At 44.4% G+C, this 21166-nt stretch overlaps 1 protein-coding gene across 3 annotated transcripts in view; it reads right to left on the reverse strand.

Moving 5' to 3' along the window:
* The window catches only part of LOC137532976 (spectrin beta chain, erythrocytic-like), a 564120-nt gene that overhangs the window by 157674 nt on the left and 385280 nt on the right, over positions 1–21166 (reverse strand). For 2 of the 3 annotated variants that reach the window (XM_068254047.1, XM_068254045.1), the window contains exon 1: positions 4779–4920. The exons of the other annotated variant lie outside the window; for it this stretch is intronic. The gene's annotated coding sequence lies outside the window, so the exon portion shown is untranslated. Of the gene's footprint in view, positions 1–4778; positions 4921–21166 lie in introns of those variants that run through there. 3 annotated transcript variants of the gene reach the window in all.

The raw sequence follows: 21166 nt of genomic DNA on the forward strand, positions 1-21166 counted from the left end.
TAAATATTGTAAAACTGTTGAATCTGGGAGACCAGCAGATAGTTTGGACAATCGGCCATTCAGCAGACACTGCCATACACATGTATCATCAAGCAATGCAGCTTCAGGCCCCTTTCACACTGAAGTGTTGCGTTGTGGCAGTTTACCGCACTGCTACCGCAGGGAAATACAGGTGTATGGGTTAAATCACATTGCCTACGGTGCAGTGCAGAGCGCTGGAAGTGCCCCATTTAACAATAGTAAATCCACCGTGCGCCTGCAGGTCATCATCTTTACTGCTGGCAGGCTTGAAAGAAAATGAACATCACCAACTGCCCTTATCTATAAACACTCCCACTAACAGTGTGATAGGCGAAAAGGTTGTTTTACAGTTGGCAACAGCTGTTATCTTGCACAGTGCAGCGAGGTTCACATTCAGGAAACTGTGAGGGCCATGGCCCTAACAGTTTCCTGTGGGAGGGGTTTTACCACAATATCAGCCACACAGAAGTCCCTGATGTACTAAAAGGTAGATTTCTCAGTGTTACTAGATTTCAGCAGTACTCTACTGGGCATCGATAAACCCACAATCGTTGTACTGCTCAATGCACTGCCCTGAGATTTTCCAAAATGTCAGATCAGACTTTTACAGGATTAACTGCACAAACTTGATTAGAAGCAAATCAAGCAGATGCGTTGGAGCAATACCATCAGGAAAAACAATGCATGTATGGCCAGATTCAGTTTGTAACTACAGCCATTTTTTAACAAGCACAACCTCCTCCTCTTCCATAGGGGGACAAAGACATGTAAAAACAGATAAGGTGAGAAAAATACAGGCAAATACTTTCACTTCAACAGCTTTCATCTGACTCTAATAAAGTTTGTTAAAGCAGTACGATCAGCCATACTATGCCAGGGAAAAAAACACATATATAAGTAGATAAATACTTGATCTACTTACATAACACATGTATTATACTGTCCACGTTTTGATTTCAGTGAATGTTATATAGTAAATGATGAGAATTCTGTTATTAGTGGGGGCCATGTCTTTTGCCCACAGTTAAGGCTAACTCGTGATGTCATTTCTGCCCTTTACTTTTTTTCTTGTCTCCTCCAATCGCTGAGTCGCCTCAGCATTGCTTGTAAACACAGGTGAGTAGGGGATTAGGTTTCAGATAAGCAGCTGGCAGGTAAATAAAGGAAAGAGGAGGAATACATTATAGATAAAAAGAACCCCCATCATGCAATTCTTTGGCACCGACTACTAAAGGCCCAGTGCTCCTTAAGTATGTGATCAATCCGAATAATAACAGCAGAAAAAGTTTTGAATGCAGGATTAGCATCTTTATCACTTAATACACTCAGACCAGTTGCTGTTGAAATTTGATTTTTATGGTGACGATACCGCTTTAACCCTCCTGGCGGTATAAAAAAATACGCCAGGAGGCAGCGCGGCAGTTTTTTTTTAATTTATTTTTTTCTATATCATGTAGCGAGCCCAGGGCTCGCTACATGATAGCCGCTGCTCAGCGGCATCCCCCCGCCCTCTTCGATCGCCTTCGGCGATCTCTGATCAGGAAATCCCGTTCAAAGAACGGGATTTCCTGGAGGGCTTCCCCCGTCGCCATGGCGACGGGCGGGATGACGTCACAGACGTCACTGACGTCGGGACGTCATTGGGAGTCCCGGGCCACCCCTCGGCGCTGCCTGGCACTGATTGGCCAGGCAGCGCACGGGGTCTGGGGGGGGGGGGCCGCGCGCCGCACCGGATAGCGGCGATCGGGCGCGCGGCGGCGGCGATCGGGTTGCTGGCGCAGCTAGCAAAGTGCTAGCTGCGTCCTGCAAAAAAAAAAATTAAACAAATCGGCCCAGCAGGGCCTGAGCGGCACCCTCCGGCGGCTTACCCCGAACTACGTTCGGGGTTACCGCCAAGAAGGTTAAGCAATTCACTAGTTCTTAGTGCTTTAAAGGGGAACTGTAGTGAACATAACAATGGATAAAACTGCTTATTTTTTACAATATTAATTTATAAATTATTTAGTCAGTGTTTGCCCATTGTATCATCTTTCCTCTGCCCAAGTTACATTCTGAAATGGATCACTGGCGGCGACCTCTTTAGTTCTGCCAGGTGATCTGTACAGAATGTTCGTTACTGATAATTCTATGCACAGAGAGAGATATTGCTTGCTTGGCTAATGGAAAAAGCTGTTATTTCCCATAATGCAATGAGGTTTACAAACAGGAAACTGTCATGGTCATGACAGCACTCTGTGGGAGGGATTTCACCACAATATCAGCTAAACAGACTCCCTGATGATCTATGTGAGAAAAGGTAAAGATTTCCTGTGGGAAAGGGGGTATTGGCTACGGATTGGGATGAAGTTCAATCCTGGGTTAAAGTTCCTCTTTAAATGTTTATGGAAAATTGCAGTGGCAAGCAGGGGTTTATAAGATTGATCTTTAGCAGGTGTCCCCAAACCTTTTTGGTAAAGGGCCGGATCAACCTACTTCAAACTGCTGGAGGGCCAGAACATACATAAAATGATGTTGAAAACCATTACATTGAATCAAGGTATTGATTACACCCAATAATGCCCGGAGGAGAACTCTAAGCAGCAGCCAGTCATGCAGCGCCCAAAGAAACTCTTTGTGCAGCAGACAGTGAAGCATACCCAGGTAACAAACTGCCGTCCAGTTGGACAGCAGTGTCACCTGATGCAGAATTAGATGCCAGTGAATTACTGCTTGCTGGCTTCTACAATACGTGGATGGGTGGTGCCAGCACGGCTATTCTATATGCAGGCCGCTGATATGTAAAGGTGCAGTGGGCCACATCTATAAATTATTATACATTTTGTGTTTGGGGGGCCAGTAAAAAAAAAGCCTCAGGGGGCTGCATTCGGCCCACGGGCCTTAGTTTTGAGGACCACTGATCTATAGTCTATCCTATCCCCAAACTGAATCTTAAACTAATCCTGTGCATTTCTAACATGTTTGGCACCTCTGTGTACATGTCACAGAGCTTACAGTTGTTGACAGCAGTGCCTCTGAGAAGGAGTTTTACTCAAGTTACTCTGAGGTGTTGGGGACTTTACAAACTTGGACCGGACAGCAGCAAAACCACTGAGACACCTGTTCCTGCGTACCTTCTTCAATGCATTTCAGAAAGAATATATTTTCTCAGGAGTGATGAACAATAATGCAATCTGATGTTACAGTTAAGTCCTGTTTCCACTGGGTGTGAATTCTGAGCAGTAAACACACAAGAACAATGCAGCCCTTTGAAAATCATTTGGCTGTTTCCTCCTAGTGCATTTCTTCCGTATGTGATAATGTTTTCAGAAGAAAAAGCTAACAACATGCAGCAATTTTCTGCACATAAACACAACACAAATATGCCTGAAGCAGGAAAAAAGGGCACAGGAACCCTTTCTGAAAAAAAATGGTGCCGCCATAGGCACCTATGATAAAAGCTGCATTTAACAGCATAACATGGTAATAGGGGGCGCCATACGGCACCCAATTTTACATTTGATGCCACAAAGGCTTCTGCAAAGCCACGATATGCGGTTTAGGCATCCCTGGAGGGGGGGGTTAGGCACCACCAAGGGGGCTTTAGGGTTAGGCACCACCAAGGGGGCTTTAGGGTTAGGCACCACCAAGGGGGTTCTAAGGGTTAGGCAACACCGGGGAAGACTTCTGTGTGAAAATAGGGTTAGGTTTATCCATAGTAAAATATTGGTAAATATTACCGATATTTTACTATCAAAATTCACTAGTACCATCTCGCTAACCTTAGCAATATTTTACTAGTGGCAATCCCCACGCCCCCTTTTATTCAGGCACCTTTATTTCATGTATGCCATAGCGCCACCCTGGACAACGCACGCTGGTATTGCAAACCAACATGCAGTCGCACATCCACAACCAACACCGCAAGTGGAAACTAGCCCTAATAGGCTATGGGTGTATTACTGAATTTCAGTAATCAGAATAACGTGCGCAAAGTCTTACGTACAGTATGATGAGTAGAGTAACCTGTATAATGCATTCCATGTAATGTATTGCATTCTGCTCTACTCATCATGCAAGACTTTACAACATTATTCCGCTTACCACAGTAAAGTGATTTTACCATTATGTCACACACTAAAGTAAAAATCAAATACAAACTAACAAAATAATTAGACAACAATTAACAATGAATGTCTAGCACAGGCAGTAAACAAAAGTCAAACGTGCTAAACCAGCTAAATTCAGTCATTCTTAATGATTACATTTTTACTAAAAATTACTTAAAAACAGTAAATAATATGTAAAGTTGTAAACCAATCATATGTTAGTTTACTGAATTCAGATTAGTTCAATAAAACTGATTAACTGGCAGGAGTTTGTGCATGTTTATCATTTTGCTTAAAGAGCAAATACTTATTTAGGAATAATCAATTTAGACACACCATCTTCAACATACAAACTGATCTTTAAATATTTATATATATTAAGCTTAATCCGTTGAATTCCATATATATGCATTATCATATAATGCATTAGTGAGTGGCTAATGCATTATATATACATAACCAAACATTAAGCAACTACAGAATACACATTTGTGTAATATTCATAATGTTAAACAGTGAATTATTAATGTATTAAAGCTAACTTTTAAAACAATTCCAGTTGTAAAGTTTATCTATAAGTTAGGAAAGAAGCTTTCAGGCTATCTAATAGTATTCTGATACACACTACTGACATTTAGATCCGTCCCAGCAGATACAAAATTGGAAATTTACCTTATTCTCTCCTGCTCAGGTCTTGTGCTGTATCTGCTGTCACCGCCACAATGGAAAAGATGAAACAAAAAAAAAAACTTTAGGGACAAAGGAGAAAGGACAACTGAAAAAAGGTCACAAATCGGCATTCACCCAGCACTCTACATTTTGCAGTCACAGGCCCCACCCCGTGTTACCAAAATAAAATTATCAGTAAGTGAGCAGGGACATTCCTGAGGTGTTGAGATACTCTGTATAAGGGAAGCTCATAGTCAGCTGTGGAATGCCATGGACCGAGTGTCACTCTGCTGGCCGTGTCATCAGAGGAGGATCAGTCAGGAGACAGATATCTAGAACCGAGATAAAAGGGGATGCATCCCCCACCCGCACTACAATTAGGATATTTCTGTTAGAAGAAACTTAGGAAGATACTTTGGAGCATGTTTATTTTAACCTCAGCAATGACAGATTGGCATGTTTCAATTTTCTCAGAGGAGGATTGCGATTCCTGGATGACAACTGACTGGTTGCCATGGGCAAAAGTTGTTATGTTTGTTTACACCTAATGCACACTGTTATTGTACATGCATAAGACAGCACCTAAAAGAAAGTACATATTGAGCCTTTGGGTTTGTTAATTTGGCTAGGGGAGGAGGCTGACAATTAGATTATCAGTAATGTGGATCATGGGGCCCCATAACAAAACTTTGATTGGCCCCCCCCAAAAAAAATATGGAACCTTTGGGCCCCAAGTAGCTCCCGAGTATAGGGAGCTAGAGATACCTCCCAAGTATTAGGTAGCCCCCATTATAGTTAGCCACAATATGAGTAGCTAGACATATCCCCAGTATGGGTAGCCAGAGAGGCCCCCTAGGTATAGGTAGCCCCCAGTATAGGTAGCCAAATTAGCTCCCCAAGTATAGGTAGCCCAGGGAGATATATCTGTTCTCTACAGCGCTCCGCTCGCTACTCTGCAATTCAGGGGGCCAACAATGTGTCTCCATAAGGCCTGCAGAGGACCCCCTTATTATTAGCTGAGATCACCAAGGCCCCCTTGGCTACGGGCTCCATAGCAACCGCTATATTGATCCCTACACCACTGCCCCCACGTATAACCTGAATCTAGCCCTATATATAGCCTATATCTGGAGGGCCAATACAAACAAACACAATATTCGGCTACTAATAGCTAAACTCTAAACCCACTGCTGGAGAGAATCTGGAATAAATTTCCAGGGGAAAAAAATATATAAGCTCCCAATCACCGGTGGCCAATCAAATCCGATATTCAGAGCTCGGCTACTAACAGCTACATTACGGTGCTGGACGCCATCACCTAATCCGTACCAGATGCCCAAATCATCCTCTTGGTGCTGCCTAGCCACTTCCTTGTATTGCAGTGTCTTCTTGTAGTCGACAATCCCAGCGCTCAAATCACCTGTACAGTAGGAGAAACAAACAGGGGTACATAATATCCAGACATTGGTATACATGACAATACAGATATACAGATACTGGTATACAATATAGAAGTGGTTGTCAATATACAGTAGTAAGTCACAGGGGGACAAATTGTATGGTGATTAACAAAGCATACTACATTTTTAAGACACGAAAGGGAGAAAGCCTTGCCTTTGCGAGTTTATAATCTAAAAAAAATGTATTGTAATTTATTTATGTTTTAAGTATTTAGTTAAAAAAAATCATTTTTAAAAATGAATATTATAAAAAAATTTTTTATCACATACACATGAAAATGTGATATTTTTTTAGAGTCCCAACTACTGGTATGACTGGGAATGTTTCAAAGAGGCTCTGTAGTGACACATAGTAGAATGCAGTAAATTATTCATGATATCCAATTTTAAAGGGAACCTGAACTGAGTAAAATAATTGAAATATGTAAATAAATAAATAAATAAATAAAATAAATGAAAATAAACACATCATGTAGCTGCAAATGAATATTACATACTTGCCTCACCATCAGTTCCTTTCAGAAGCTCACCATTTTCTTCTTACAGTGATCCCTTTCAGTTCTGACAAGATTTTGTCAGAACTGAGATATACCCGTTGCTGTCAGTTATAGATCAGCTGCTGTCAGTTACAACTGAATGTGCAAGGGGATGTCTATGTTTCCCTATGGCTCAAGTGGGCGATATAATAGTTTAACAGTGTGCTGACCAGGAAGCGGTTATGGGGTAATGGCCATTTTCAAAATGAAGGACAGAGAATTCCATCGATCACAGTGGACAAACAGGACGCAGGAGAGGAGAAAGAGATTGACGAGCAGATTGATTACCTACATGGGAGGTAAGTATGACCTGTGTATGTTTTTTTTTACTTTTTATTTTTAGTTCAGGTTCTCTTTAAAGTAATTTTTCTGATTTCAGCATCAGAAACACTTTCTTTATCGATTTACTACTGCATATTGGTGTGTAGCCCAGCCCTCCCAGTGATGCTTACAATTTTTAATGGGAATTTTTGCACTATTTTTTTTACAGAGGGTACAATCGGGAGATATCCAACCACTAAACACCCTGTTTGGATGGACAGCCGGACCTTGGGTAATCTATTCTGTCACTGAGCTTTCCCTCAGGTTGAGGGATGTGTAAGGTTTTGTGTCTTTAAATTTGGGACATTATAAAAGCTTGGTGATGGATAGCTTTATTCAAGGTTATATTTTGAAGTTTGTGTGTTTTTCTTTTCCTCCACTAGGTGGCTCTCTGTGGGTTTAAAGAGAATCTGTATTGTTAAAAGCGCACAAAAGTAAACATACCAGTGCATTAGGGCAGTGTTTCTCAACATTTTATTGGTATGTACCCCTTTTAACACCCTGTACTCACCAAGTACCCCCTAGCATAGTAAACATTATCACAAGTACCCCTTGACAAATATATATTTAATCGTAGTACATGATCATTGATTCTAAACAATTTTTAATTAGCTAAAATACTAATTTGGTGTTGTATAAATAATAGTTATTTTCTAAAACTGTAATTTGTTATTGTTGGTTAATTAAGCCTGAGGACCCCCTGGAACCATGAGAAGTACCCCCTGGGGTACGCGTACCACACGTTGAGAACCTAGGCTTTAGGGGACTTCTCCTATTCCCCTCTGTCACAATTTCGCCGCTCCCCGCCGCATTAAAAGTAGTCAAAAACTGTTTTTAAAAGTTTGTTTATAAACAAACAAAATGGCCACCAAAACAGGAAGTAGGTTGATGTACAGTATGTCCACACATAGAAAATACATCCATACTCAAGCAGGCTGTATACAGCTTTCCTTTTGAATCTCAAGAGATCATTTGTGTGTTTCTTTTCCCTTGCAGCTCTCACCCACTGAAGAGTTACAGGCTGATTGTTTCTTCCTGCAGACAGCTCTGCCCATGTCTGTAATTCCTCAGCCTGTGACTCCTTTCACAACAGAGGATTTATCCAGCTTGTAAAAGATAAGAGGGCAGAGAAAAGCTGGCTAATGTAAATAACACACACACACACACACACACACACACACACACACACACACACACACACACACACACACACACACACGGGAGTGTGCATAGAGGGGCCTGGAGGGGGGTGTGCATAGCAGATCAACACTGAAGAGTAGGCAGCCTTCCAGACACAGGGCGACAAGTCCGACAGGGGAAAGATAAGCTGATTTATTACAGAGACGGTGATAGTAGAAAGTGCTGCAGTAAGTCAGAGCACATTAGAATAGGTTAAGGAACTTGTAGGATGGTAGAAAACAAGATGAAATTTTTGTAACAGAGTCTCTTTAAAGCCATCTAGGGAGTTGGGGTATTTGCACGCATGCCTGGGTTACATTTACGTAATTACGCATCCATTTACGCCTATATTTTACGCATGCGTGTATGTACATGAACGTTTTATGCAATAGACGCAACTTCATTCGAGAAGCGTTTTCTTTAGTGATGTCATCACATTGCAGGTAATATACTGTATATACGCCCATTAGAAGGCGGTAATAGCCGGGAGCGGGCAAATCAGTGACGTTCTTATCGGTATACAGGTTTTGGTTAAGTATTTAGGCTGTTTATCAGACAAGTGTGTGTGGTGTGGTGGGTGGATTTGCCTGAAGTTCCCCAGCAGGTCCTCCTTACAGGTGAATGGTTACTTGTGGGGAGAGGTGGAGTATATACAGATGTGGTTCAGACAGTTTTTGACATGCTATCACTTGACAAAGAGCGGTTATACCACTCGAAACGGCAACTGGCTGTTGTGTGGACATAGCTTTATCCTAGAAGTGTGTCCTTCATTCACTGCATGCATCTGAAAGCTATGAATACTTTTTAAGAGCTGTATTTACATTCCGACCTGAAGTTGGATGTTTGGGCTGATGTTGTTCACGCTGTGAAAGTGAATAAATCGACATTTTGAACCATCCCGTGCTGGTCACTTCTACTTTTATAAATTGCACAATCTAAATCAGGGTGAGGAAAGATCTTACAGTGGGCAAACACTGACTAAGTAATTTATAAAGAAATATTGTAAAAAAAATATACTGTATATACAATACATTCTTTTCACTACAGTTACTATTTAAAGGGAATCTGAAGTGAAAATTAACCTATGATATAATGAATTGTATGTGTAGTACTGCTAAGAAATAAAACATTATTAGCACAGATAGGAGTCTCATATTGTTTCCAGTATAGGAAGAGTTAAGAAACTTCAGTTGTTATCTATGCAAAAGAGTGTATTGTAGAAACTGCAATTATTAGAGAATGATGCAATGTTATAAAAAAGCTATATACCTAAAAATAAAAATATGACACCATATTCTTTGCTACTACAGTAATGTTCTATTAATTATCCGTACTAAACAAACAATTCATTATATCATGAGGGTTTTTTTTGCTTTAGTGTCACTATAAGTATAAAATCAGTTATCCACCTGAATCTGGCCCTAGGGCCTGTACATATTGCCTATGCTTTTAGAATCACGCACAATTTTTAATCCCAAGGTCTCTGCAAAAATAATGCAAATCCCAAGGCGCTGTTCACAGTGGTGCTATGTAATTTCAGAAAATCGCAGTGTCTGCATCCCTTTTTGAGCGTTTGAGTTTGTAAAGAACAGTAGAAAATGCAATATATGTGATTTTCATTTCATTTTCTAGGTCAGATGTGCAAAAGTACAAAAAAGGTGAGTAGAATTTTGATTAAAAACACACACAAAAAATTGCATTGCATTTGCAATTGCTCTTGGTAATTTTCAGTGTGTACAGGTCCCAAAATCCTGTCTTCTTATTCCTTCCCCAGTTACCCCCTCGTCTAAGCTGAGTTCCTGAAAGATGATGTGGTTGAACAAGATGTAAAAAGTGTGGAACAGAGGTACCACATGTAAACAATGGAAGGAAGGTTCAAAATGTTGCAAACACTTGTTTTCCACTTTTGGCATTTATCTCTAGTTTTTGGTGGCTGCAAAGAATCCGTTTGCCTTTTCTTTTGCAGTGCATTAGAGTGAAGCTTCTTTTTACCACTATAGAGTTCAATGGCTCGACTTTTTTCCAGCTTCCATGGCCAAAGCTTATATGACCAGAAAAAAAAATGCAAAAAATACCCGTTCCCTCTGAAATTTTTTTAAAAAGGACTTCAAAAGGATAAAAGTAAGCAAATTATGAATTCATGCACCGATCACAGGGGTATATAAATAAGTCCCTTAGTGCTATGGAGGTATATATGCAGGGGCGTAACTAGAAATCACTGGGGCCCCCTGCAAAACTTTGGATGGTGCCGCCAGACAACCCCCCCTCCTTAAACAGCGCTGTACACAAGAACCTTCTGAACAGTGAATAAGGAGTCTACAAATCTTTGTCTGCAAAACATTGTATGATTCCTTATCAGTGGCTGAGCAGATGCAGTCATTAGAACAATTGTGGGAAAGCAGAACGTTTTTTTTTCTCCTTGCTCTTAGTTGGCAGTCTCTCAGGACGGGGCCCCCTGTGGCTTCTGGGCTCCCCTGCAGTTGCAACCCTTGCAGGGTCTACTGTTACGCCCCTGTATATATGGTAGAAAAACTCTGAGATGCGCATTCCATGAAGTCTCTGCAGCTAATCTAGCATGTGTACAGGTGTTTGTTGGTGACACCTGTTGCCCTAATGATTAACCATTTCAGCCGGGGGGGATTTTTCACCTTATGCATCAGAGCAATTTTCACCTCACATTCATTCGCTAATAACTTTATCACTACTTATCACAATTTATTGATCTATATCTTTTTTTCCGCCACTAATTAGGCTTTCTTTGGGTGGTACATTTTGCTAAGAATTATTTTTTTATAAATGCATTTTAACGGGAATATTAAGAAAAAATAGAAAAAAAAATCATTATTTCTCAGTTTTCAGCCATTATAGCTTTAAAATAATACATGCTACCATAATTAAAGCTTATGTATTTTATTTGCCCATTTGTCTCTCAGTTATTACACCATTTAAATTGTGTCCCTAGCACAATGTATGGCGCCAATATTTTATTTGGAAATAAAGGTGCATTTTTCCAGTTTTGCGTCCATCACTATTTACAAGCTTATAATTTAAAAAATGATTTGTAGTATACACCCTTCACTTGCATATTTAAAAAGTTCAGCCCCTTAGGTAACTATTTATGTTTTTTTTATTGTAATTTTTTTTTTCATTAAAAATTTTATTTGGGTAATTTTTTTGGTGTTGGGAAATAAACAGTTAATTTTTAATGTTGTAATATGTGTAAATTGGCATGAAAAATGTATGTAGATGTAATTTTACTATTTGGCCACAAGATGGCCACCTTGAGGTTTTTTTTCCTTGTGCTTCTCACTTACCGGAAGCACAAGGAGAACGGGGAATTTTTTTTTTTTTAAAAACTGCGGTCTCTGATTAGAAACCGTCGGTTTTTCTGCTGGCAACTTAGATCGGTGAACGAGAACCATGTTCCCGTTCACTGATCCCAGGGCTACCGGGGAACAGCACGGGGACGCGCCCACGATCACGCGCGGGAGCATGCCGAAGCGCGCCTCTGCAGCAGAGCAGCCGCCTGGACGTGATCGGGCGGCTGAAATCGTTAATGCACGATTATTAACCACTTGACACCCCCCTAGTGACCAGGCTATTTTTTACTATTTAGGACACTGCAGCTTTAAGGCCTCGCTGCAGGGCCATATAACTCAGCAAACGAGTGATTCCCCCCCCCCTTTTCTGCCCACCAACAGAACTCTCTGTTGGTGGGCTCTGATCCCTGCCGGGATGTTTATTTTTTTACAAATATTTATTTCCTTTATTTTTAATTTTATAACACTCCCTCCCTCCCCCCGCCAGCCGATGGCTGTCATAGGCATCAGCCTATGAGAGCCAATCGAGCCGATCGCTCTCCTGCCTCCCAGGTGACACGGTTGACCCCAGCACAGCGCTGCCATAGATCGCATCGATGTACAGAGAAAATAGGCCGCGGTTACTCCATCTAACAGTCTCCTAGTTGCGATCGAAGCTGGGAGACTGATGGCGATCTTCTTTAAAACCCCTCCCCAGGACTTGACGGCAATTGGCGTTAGGCGGTCCTGAGGCTGCCGCTGCATTCATGCCCATCGGGGTGGCACGGTCGTTAAAGGGTACCTAAACTGAGCAAAAGAACAAAAGTTAGATAGAGTTCCAGTTATCCTATTAACCAGCAGTCTCAGCTGCCTGGCTTTTACCCGGGAAGCCGTAGGGGTATGCTTCTTCCATTTTGCAGAGCAGCACGCAGCAGAAACCACTTACAAAAGCTCTGGGTGCCAGTCCTCCACACTTCTACAGCTGCCAGCTGCTTTGCTGCATGCTCATATGGCACACAAGGTGTCACCTGTCCTGCATTGGGTCACATGCACACATTGTGAACCATACAGAGCTGATGCAGCAAAGCAAGCTTGGATCTACCCCTGCCTCTCCAATTGCTCATTTATGGCCTCCTTCAATAGCTACTCAACCCCTGCCCATCTCTCAGGACTCTGTTCTGGGGCCCCTTCTATTCTCAATATACATTTTCTCCATTGGCAAACTGATCTCCTCCCTGGGCTTCAAATTCCACCTTTATGCTGATGATACTTAAATTTACCTCCATACCCCCGATCTCTCCAGGAGTTAAAAGCTGGAGAATAATTGTCAGCCAAGCCAGATGTCAGCAGCCAAGGAATGCTCCTCAACCAAGCCAGAGGTCAGAAATGTGAGAATGGTCGTCAGCCAATTCAGGGGTCAGAAACCAAAGATGGTCGTCAGCCAATCCAGGAGTCAGAAACCAGAGAATGGTCATCAGCTAAGCCAGGGGTCATAATCTGGAGAATGGCCATCAGCCAGGGTTTAGAAGGCAGAGGACAAAGATGACAAAATGTATATAATGTACACCAGGGGTACCCAACCTTTTTCAGCCCAGGGACCGGTATCCAGACCAAATTTTTCTCTGGAAGGGCCCGGAAGATTTGGAGTGTATAGTTAAGTAGGTAGTATCTAGGTATAGTTGCCCCCAGTATAGGTAGCTAATAAAGTTGCCCCTGTATAAGGAGTAAAGCTGCCCTAGTATAGTTACCCAAGTATAGGAAGTATAGTTACCCATGTATAGCTAGTAGTTAGCCCAGTCTAGCTAGTATAGTTAGCCCAGTATAACTAGTATAGTTAGCCCAGTATAACTAGTATAGTTAGCTCAGTATAGCTAGTATAGTTACACCTGTGCAGCTATTATTGTTAGCCCAGTATAGTTAGTATAGTTGCCCCTGTATATTTAGCCCAGTATAGTTAGCCCAGTGCAGTTAGTATAGCTACCCCTGTATAGCTAGTATAGTTGCCCCAGTATATTTAGTATAGTTAGCCCAGTATAGTTAGTATAGCTACCCCTTTATAGCTAGTATAGTTGTCCCAGTATATTTAGTATAGTTAGCCCAGTATAGTTATATACAGGGGCTACCCCTGTATAGCTAGTATAGTTGTCCCAGTATATTTAGTATAGTTAGCCCAGTATAGTTAGTATAGCTACCCCTTTATAGCTAGTATAGTTGTCCCAGTATATTTAGTATAGTTAGCCCAGTATAGTTATATACAGGGGCTACCCCTGTATAGCTAGTATAGTTGTCCCAGTATATTTAGTATAGTTAGCCCAGTATATTTAGTATAGCTACCCCTGTATAGCTAGTATAGTTGCCCCAGTATATTTAGTATAGTTAGCCTCTGTATAGCTAGTATAGTTGCCCCAGTATTTTAAGTATAGTTAGCTCAGTATAGTTAGTATAGTTAGTCCAGTCAGTGGCGGACACAGCCAGCAGTGGGCCCCTGTGCAAAATTGTAATTGTGGGCCCCCAAAATATGGGCGTGGCTACAAACGGCAAAAAATAGTGGATATGGGCGTGGCAATGACCGGATGAGGGCGGAGCTAACTGTAACTTAAAGCGAACCCGGGGTGAGGGTTTATTTCCTTTTAAACAATACTAGTTGCCTGGCGACCCTGCTGATCTATTTGGCTGCAGTAATAAACTGAATTACACCAGCAACAAGCATGCAGCTAATCTTCTCAGTTCTGACAATATTGTCAGAAACCCCTGACCTGCTGCATGCTTGTTCAGGGTCTATGGTTGAAAGAATAAGAGGCAGAGGACCAGCACGGCAGCCAGGCAACTGGTATTGCTTAAAAGGAGAGAAATATGTCAGCCTCAATATTATTCTCACCTCAGGTTCCCTTGAAAAGTGCAACGCAAAGACAGTGGGCCCAAGTTTTGGTGACCCTTTCCCCAGAAAATTCACATAATTGTGCAGGTTTTCTCAAGAAAATACACATATATGCCCAGAAAATACGTGCAATCATGTCGGCAGATATGCCCAGAAAATACGTGCAATCATGTCGGCAGATATGCCCAGAAAATACGTGCAATCAAGTCGGCAGATATGCCCAGAAAATACATGCAATCAAGTCGGCAGATATGCCCAGAAAATACGTGCAAACAAGTCGGCAGATATGCCCAGAAAATACATGCAATCAAGTCGGCAGATATGCCCAGAAAATACGTGCAAACAAGTCGGCAGATATGCCCAGAAAATACGTGCAATCATGTCGGCAGATATGCCCAGAAAATACATGCAATCATGTGGCAGACCTGCCCAGAACATACACCTGCTAATATAAATAAAACAAAAACATTTACTCACCTGCAGCAGCAGACCTCCTGTCCCAGCCTCCATCCGGCGCGCAGCTCCCGTGGGTGGTTGGGTGGATAGGTAGCCTAGTGGGTGGGTGGGTGAGTGGGTAGGTAGCCTGGTGGGTGGGTGGGTAACTAGGTAGGTAGCCCGGTGGGTGGGTAGGTAGGTAGCCTGGTGGGTGGGTTGGTAACTAGCCCAGTAGGTAGCCGGGTGGGTGGTTAGGTAGGTAGCCTGGTGGGTGGGTAGGTAGGTAGCCTGGTGGGTGGGTTGGTAACTAGCCTGGTAGGTAGCCGGGTGGGTGGTTAGGTAGGTAGCCGGGTGGGTGGTTAGGTAGGTAGCCGGGTGGGTGGTTAGGTAGGTAGCCGGGTGGGTGGGTGGGTGGGTAGCCTGGTGGGTGGGTAGGTAGCCTGGTGGGTGGGTTGGTAACTAGCCCGGTAGGTAGCCGGGTGGGTGGTTAGGTAGGTAGCCTGGTGGGTGGGTAGGTAGGTAGCCTGGTGGGTGGGTTGGTAACTAGCCCGGTAGGTAGCCGGGTGGGTGGTTAGGTAGGTAGCCGGGTGGGTGGTTAGGTAGGTAGCCTGGTGGGTGGTTAGGTAGGTAGCCTGGTGGGTGGGTGGGTAGCCTGGTGGGTGGGTAGGTAGCCTGGTGGGTGGGTTGGTAACTAGCCCGGTAGGTAGCCGGGTGGGTGGTTAGGTAGGTAGCCGGGTGGGTGGTTAGGTAGGTAGCCGGGTGGGTAGGTAGGTAGGAAGCCTGGTGGGTGGGTAGCCGGGTGGGTGGGTAGGTAGGTAGCCGGGTGGGTGGGTAGGTAGGTAGCCGGGTGGGTAGGTAGGAAGCCTGGTGGGTGGGTAGGTAGCCGGGTGGGTAGGTAGGTAGCCGGGTGGGTAGGTAGGAAGCCTGGTGGGTGGGTAGGTAGCCTGGTGGGTGGGTGGGTAGGTAGGTAGCCTGGTGGGTGGGTAGGTAGCCTGGTGGGTGGGTTGGTAACTAGCCCGGTAGGTAGCCGGGTGGGTGGTTAGGTAGGTAGCCGGGTGGGTGGTTAGGTAGGTAGCCGGGTGGGTAGGTAGGTAGGTAGCCTGGTGGGTGGGTGGGTAGCCGGGTGGGTGGGTAGGTAGCCTGGTGGGTGGGTTGGTAACTAGCCCGGTAGGTAGCCGGGTGGGTGGTTAGGTAGGTAGCCGGGTGGGTGGTTAGGTAGGTAGGTAGCCGGGTGGGTAGGTAGCCGGGTGGGTAGGTAGCCGGGTGGGTGGTTAGGTAGGAAGCCTGGTGGGTGGGTAGGTAGCCGGGTGGGTAGGTAGCCGGGTGGGTGGTTAGGTAGTTGGGTGGGTGGTTAGGTAGGAAGCCTGGTGGGTGGGTAGGTAGCCGGGTGGGTAGGTAGGTAGGAAGCCTGGTGGGTGGTTAGGTAGTCGGGTGGGTAGGTAGGAAGCCTGGTGGGTGGGTAGGTAGGTAGCCGGGTGGGTAGGTGGTTAGGTAGCCGGGTGGGTAGCTATCCGGGTGGGGGGCCCGACTCCTATCCTCCCTCCCTCCCTTCCTTCCTCACCTCGGGGGGCCCCCTCCCGATATGCGCGGCGGGAGAGCGAGCGGCAAATGCAGGAAGTCTTCAGGGCTCTCCAGGCATCCGCTAGAGGCCCAGCCGCTGAGTCTCCAATATGTCTCCAACTGGAGACATATTGGAGACTAAGCGGCTGGGCCTCTAGCGGATGCCTGGAGAGCCCTAAAGACTTCCTGCATTTGCCGCTCGCTCGCTCGCTCTCCCGCCGCGCATATCGGGAGGGGGGCCCCCCGAGGTGAGGGAGGGAGGGAGGATAGGAATCGGGGGGCCCCCCGGGGAATAACATAATAAAAAAAAAAAAAAAAAAAAAAAAATACTTAATGGGCCCCTGAAGAAAACGGAACTTCAGGGGCCCTCGTGCGGCGGCACGGCCTGCACGGCCGTATGTCCGCCACTGAGTCCAGTATAGCTAGTATAGTTGCCCCAGTATATTTAGTATAGTTAGCCAAGTATAGCTAGTATAGTTGCCCCTGTATAGCTAGTATCGTTGCCCCAGTATATCACTGAGTGCCCCCTCCCTCCTGTTACCTTATGAGCTGGCGGCCGCTTGCTCTTTTATAATCCCTAGTGGCCCCTCTCCTCCACGCTTTATCGTCTATAACAGCAGCGTGACCCGCGGCTGCTAAGGAGGAAGGAAGTAGGAGAGCAGCTTCCTGTGACGGCGCTATACACCGTTACTATGGTAACCGCTCTCCTGCTTCCTTCCTCCTTAGCAGCCGCGGGTCGCGCTGCTGTTATAGACGATAGAACAAGGAGGAGAGGGGCCACTAGGGATTATAAAAGGGCAAGCGGCCGCCAGCTCATAAGGTAACAGGAGCGGCGGCCGCAGATGGGGGTGGGGGGGGGGGGCGAGAGGCCAGCCCCGCCATGGCCCAGCTGGAAACTGCCCACGGACCAGCAGTGGGCCGCGGCCCGGTGGTTGGAGGCTGTACACAGTTCGTTTGAAAAAATGAATCGCTAATAATGGATAACTGTATGGTACACTTTGAAAAAGTTGTTAATGCAGAGGCCTGGTTTTCGATGGGCATTTGGGGCTGTTATCTGTTGTCTCTCCTAATGTGGTGTTTGGTACACACGTTACATCTTTTTTTTTAAGGATCGTTTGTTAATGGATTAGCGGGGAGCGGGGCAGGGAAATGCCTATCAAAGTCTTATAACATTTTCACAATCCAGAGGGTCTGTGGTGTGGGCAGTGAATAACCAGATAGTTGAATCAGTGCGGTTATCAATTGTTCCTGGAACTTGATATATGTGTTCACATTGCCCGATGCTTTATTGAGGACATAAGCATTGTACATTGTCATCGGCAGATAAATTCCGACCGTTTTGTACAAGGCCTTTGTTTTTCGAGGAACACATATGGTGCAAGCATCTCATCAGAGAGGTGTCGACCCCCCATGTACTTGCTGTACTCTGAAATGGTTACTGACTTCTTCTATTCTTCTTGCTGAGACATCATTGTCACTGTAGCCTCCGTGTAGATCAGGGATCCCCAAACTTTTTCAACATACTTCAGACTGCTCGGGGGCCGGAACATACATAAAATGTTGAAAAACATTACATTGAATCTAGGTATTGATCCCCCCTATTCATGCAAAGAGGAGAACTCCCAGCAGCAGCCATGCAGTGCCCGAAGAACGTCTTTGTGCACCAGACAGTGGAGCATAACCAGGTGACAATCTGCTGTCCAATTAAACAGCAGTGTCACCTGATGCAGAATTGATTTGGAAGCCATCGAATGACTGCTCGCTGGCATCTACACTGGGTGGATGGGTCGTGCCAGCACTGCTATTCTATATGCGGGCCACCGATATTTAAAGGTGCAGTGGGCCACATCTATACATTTTGTGTTTGGGGGGGGGGGGGGGAGGGGGGCAGTGAAAAAGTAGTTTGAGGACCACTGGTGAAGTTTGTTGACAAAATCAGTACGTCTCTTTGGTCCCTGTATATTAGGGCCAAGAGTTCATTACTTTGGAGACTGACGGATTCCCCCTTTAGCAATTTTTTTGTGTAGGACCTGCGGAGGTAGGTACCACAGGATGGAGTTTCAGCTGCATAGAGAAATTTCAAAAGTGGCTCGCTTATGTAAAAATTGTCTACAAACAAGTGGTATCCTTTGTGCAACAGTGGATTTAGCAGGTCCACAACAATTTCTCTGCTGGTACCCATGTATGATGGGCACCTAGCGGGCTCAAGCAGACTGTCTCTCCCTTCATATAAAATGAAAGCATATGTACTATGCACCCACTTCAGACTCAATTCCTGTATACTTGCTACTCTAATTTTAGAAATCACAGTACAGAGAAGTAGTGCCACCTGCTGTTCAAATTTCTTAGTGACCAAACAGTTATGGCAAAACACAGAATACAAAACCCCCCAGAATAAACAGAGTACAGAAAATCTATACAAAATAATCTAGGAATACAGTAATCTACGATCAATAATACAGTGTGCTGACCACTTTTGAAATAGCAGTGGCAGAGGCATTGTAAAGCCTTGTATACACATAAAAGGACTATCGCTCATAGGGCTCAGGACATCATCCTTTTAGTGACAGTTTGAGGCCAAGTTCTGTACAAATGCATGGTTAGTCTGCAGGCCAGTAACACATCCTGTTGCTATGGAGGGGAAACCACAAGACACACAATGTTTGAATTTTCACTAGTTTTATATCACAAATAGGCTACTACATATCATTTGGTTTCCCAGAAAAAAAACTTTAATAGTACCCCTCAATGTTGGCACCACTTCCCACTCACCCCATGGTGATTGCCACACTTTGTGGAGAAGTAGGGTATCTGCAGAGGGTCATATCACAAATGTAGCCACTATGGCCCCCCAAACAACACACACCTTTCCATAACAATGCATCCATCATGACTTGCTCACCCACAGCAAGTGTGGCCACAGTAATACCTGTTACTGAGGGCGGATCCCTGTATTGAAGGTAAAGAAGGCGGATCGGTATTAAGGGGTCTACTAGCCCTGCCCCTGCTACTCCCTCAGTAGTTACACCTCTGTGTTTTTGATGGTAATCATTTTTTTCTCTTCAGTCAGGATGATCGGACTATAGCACCTCTTTCTGATAACTAATTACAAGCCTTAAAAATAAACTCTTGCATAGCAGAGAAACCCTTTTAAATGTGTAGAGTAGATACATAAGGTCAATAGTTCAACATGGGAGCCGAATAGTTCAACACAGGAGACGCAAAACAATAAAATACCGTGTTATTCAGCTGAGACAATAAAAACTGTAAACTTGCATTTTTAACTTTTAAACACATAAGATGTTAATAATAAGAATGTGGGATCCTCTAAAAAATTGTATTGAGAAGTAGAAATAAACTTTTCATGAGTTTATTTTCATTTCAGGTAAGCTTTCAGCACTAAGGGTGCGTTTCCACTAACGCGGATTCGCATGCGTTCCCCGCATGCAAATTCGCATAACCAATAAAAGTGAATGAGCCTGTGTCCACTTGTCAGGAAAACGGAGCGTTTTCTTGTGCAGCAGAGCCATCCAAATTCGGACACCGCACACACGCATGCGATTCGCATACAATGTATTTAATAGGGAATTCGCATGGTGTTTTTTAATGCGAATTTTCATGCGAATTCGCATACGATTTCGCATGGAATCAATGAAAAAGCACACAGGCACTGCCATGGTTAAATTCGCACACAGCGTCATCCATGCGAAATCGTATGCGAATTCGCGGTAAAATTCGCATACAACCGCATGCGATTTCACTCCTGCATGCGAATTCGTCCGCGGGAGAATCCGCGGCAATTCCACAACGCACTAGTGGAAACGCACCCTGACAGACCGCCCTTAACTGCCATCAAAATTAAATAAGACATGGCAAGCAGTTGACAAATGCAGGCCAAGGCCTGAAACCCACTTGAGCTTTTTCAGCAGGCGTTTTGGGATTGCCGACGATCCCAAAAAGCTCTTTGCTGCTGAAAGTCAGTGGTGGTGAACCCACAGCCTCGATGTGGCCAAGTCATAATCAAGGGTCCTGCAGTATTTTGGAGCTATTGCGCTCCAATCAAAAAATAGAAGTGGAAAATCGATTTTGCAGCGGCTTTGTGGGTGACTGTTTTTTTAAATAAAATTTAGATACTTGCTGGGTCTCACGATGTCTGGCTTCCAACTCATAGCTGCAACCCCTAGCATAAGAAGTCAGCTGCGCCTCAATGGTTGAAGTCTATAACCTCTTGTGGTAGGGGGTGTGGCTACAACCCAGAAACAGGTGGAAATGAGGCCTGGTGAGTACAGGTAGTCCCCGGTTAACGAACGAGATAGGGACTGTAGGTTTGTTCTTAACCTGAATCTGTTCTTAAATCGGACCAATGTGCGATCTCTGTCCCCTGTACCTCTTCTGTGCCTCCAGTGTCCCCCTCTGTCGTCTGTACCTGCTTATACAGTCGAATGATTTGTGTACAAAATCCACAGCCCTGGTAAGTATTAGACTAAGGAGTCAGAGTCGAGGAGTTGGAGCCATTTTAGGTACCCGGAGTCGGTGGTTTCATAAACTGAGGAGTCGGAGCCGGAGTTGGAAGATTTTTTATACCGACTCCACAGCCCTAAATTACACCACAAATTGTCCGGGGTATTGCTGCACAAAGTGCTTGCAAGCGAAGCAGGGATCCTTAGTGGATCCCAGGTAAATTGTCTAAACTGGCAGACACACAAGTGTATAAGCAATGCAC

The sequence above is a fragment of the Hyperolius riggenbachi genome, chromosome 9 (genome assembly GCF_040937935.1).
Source record: "Hyperolius riggenbachi isolate aHypRig1 chromosome 9, aHypRig1.pri, whole genome shotgun sequence".
Lineage (NCBI taxonomy): Eukaryota > Metazoa > Chordata > Amphibia > Anura > Hyperoliidae > Hyperolius > Hyperolius riggenbachi.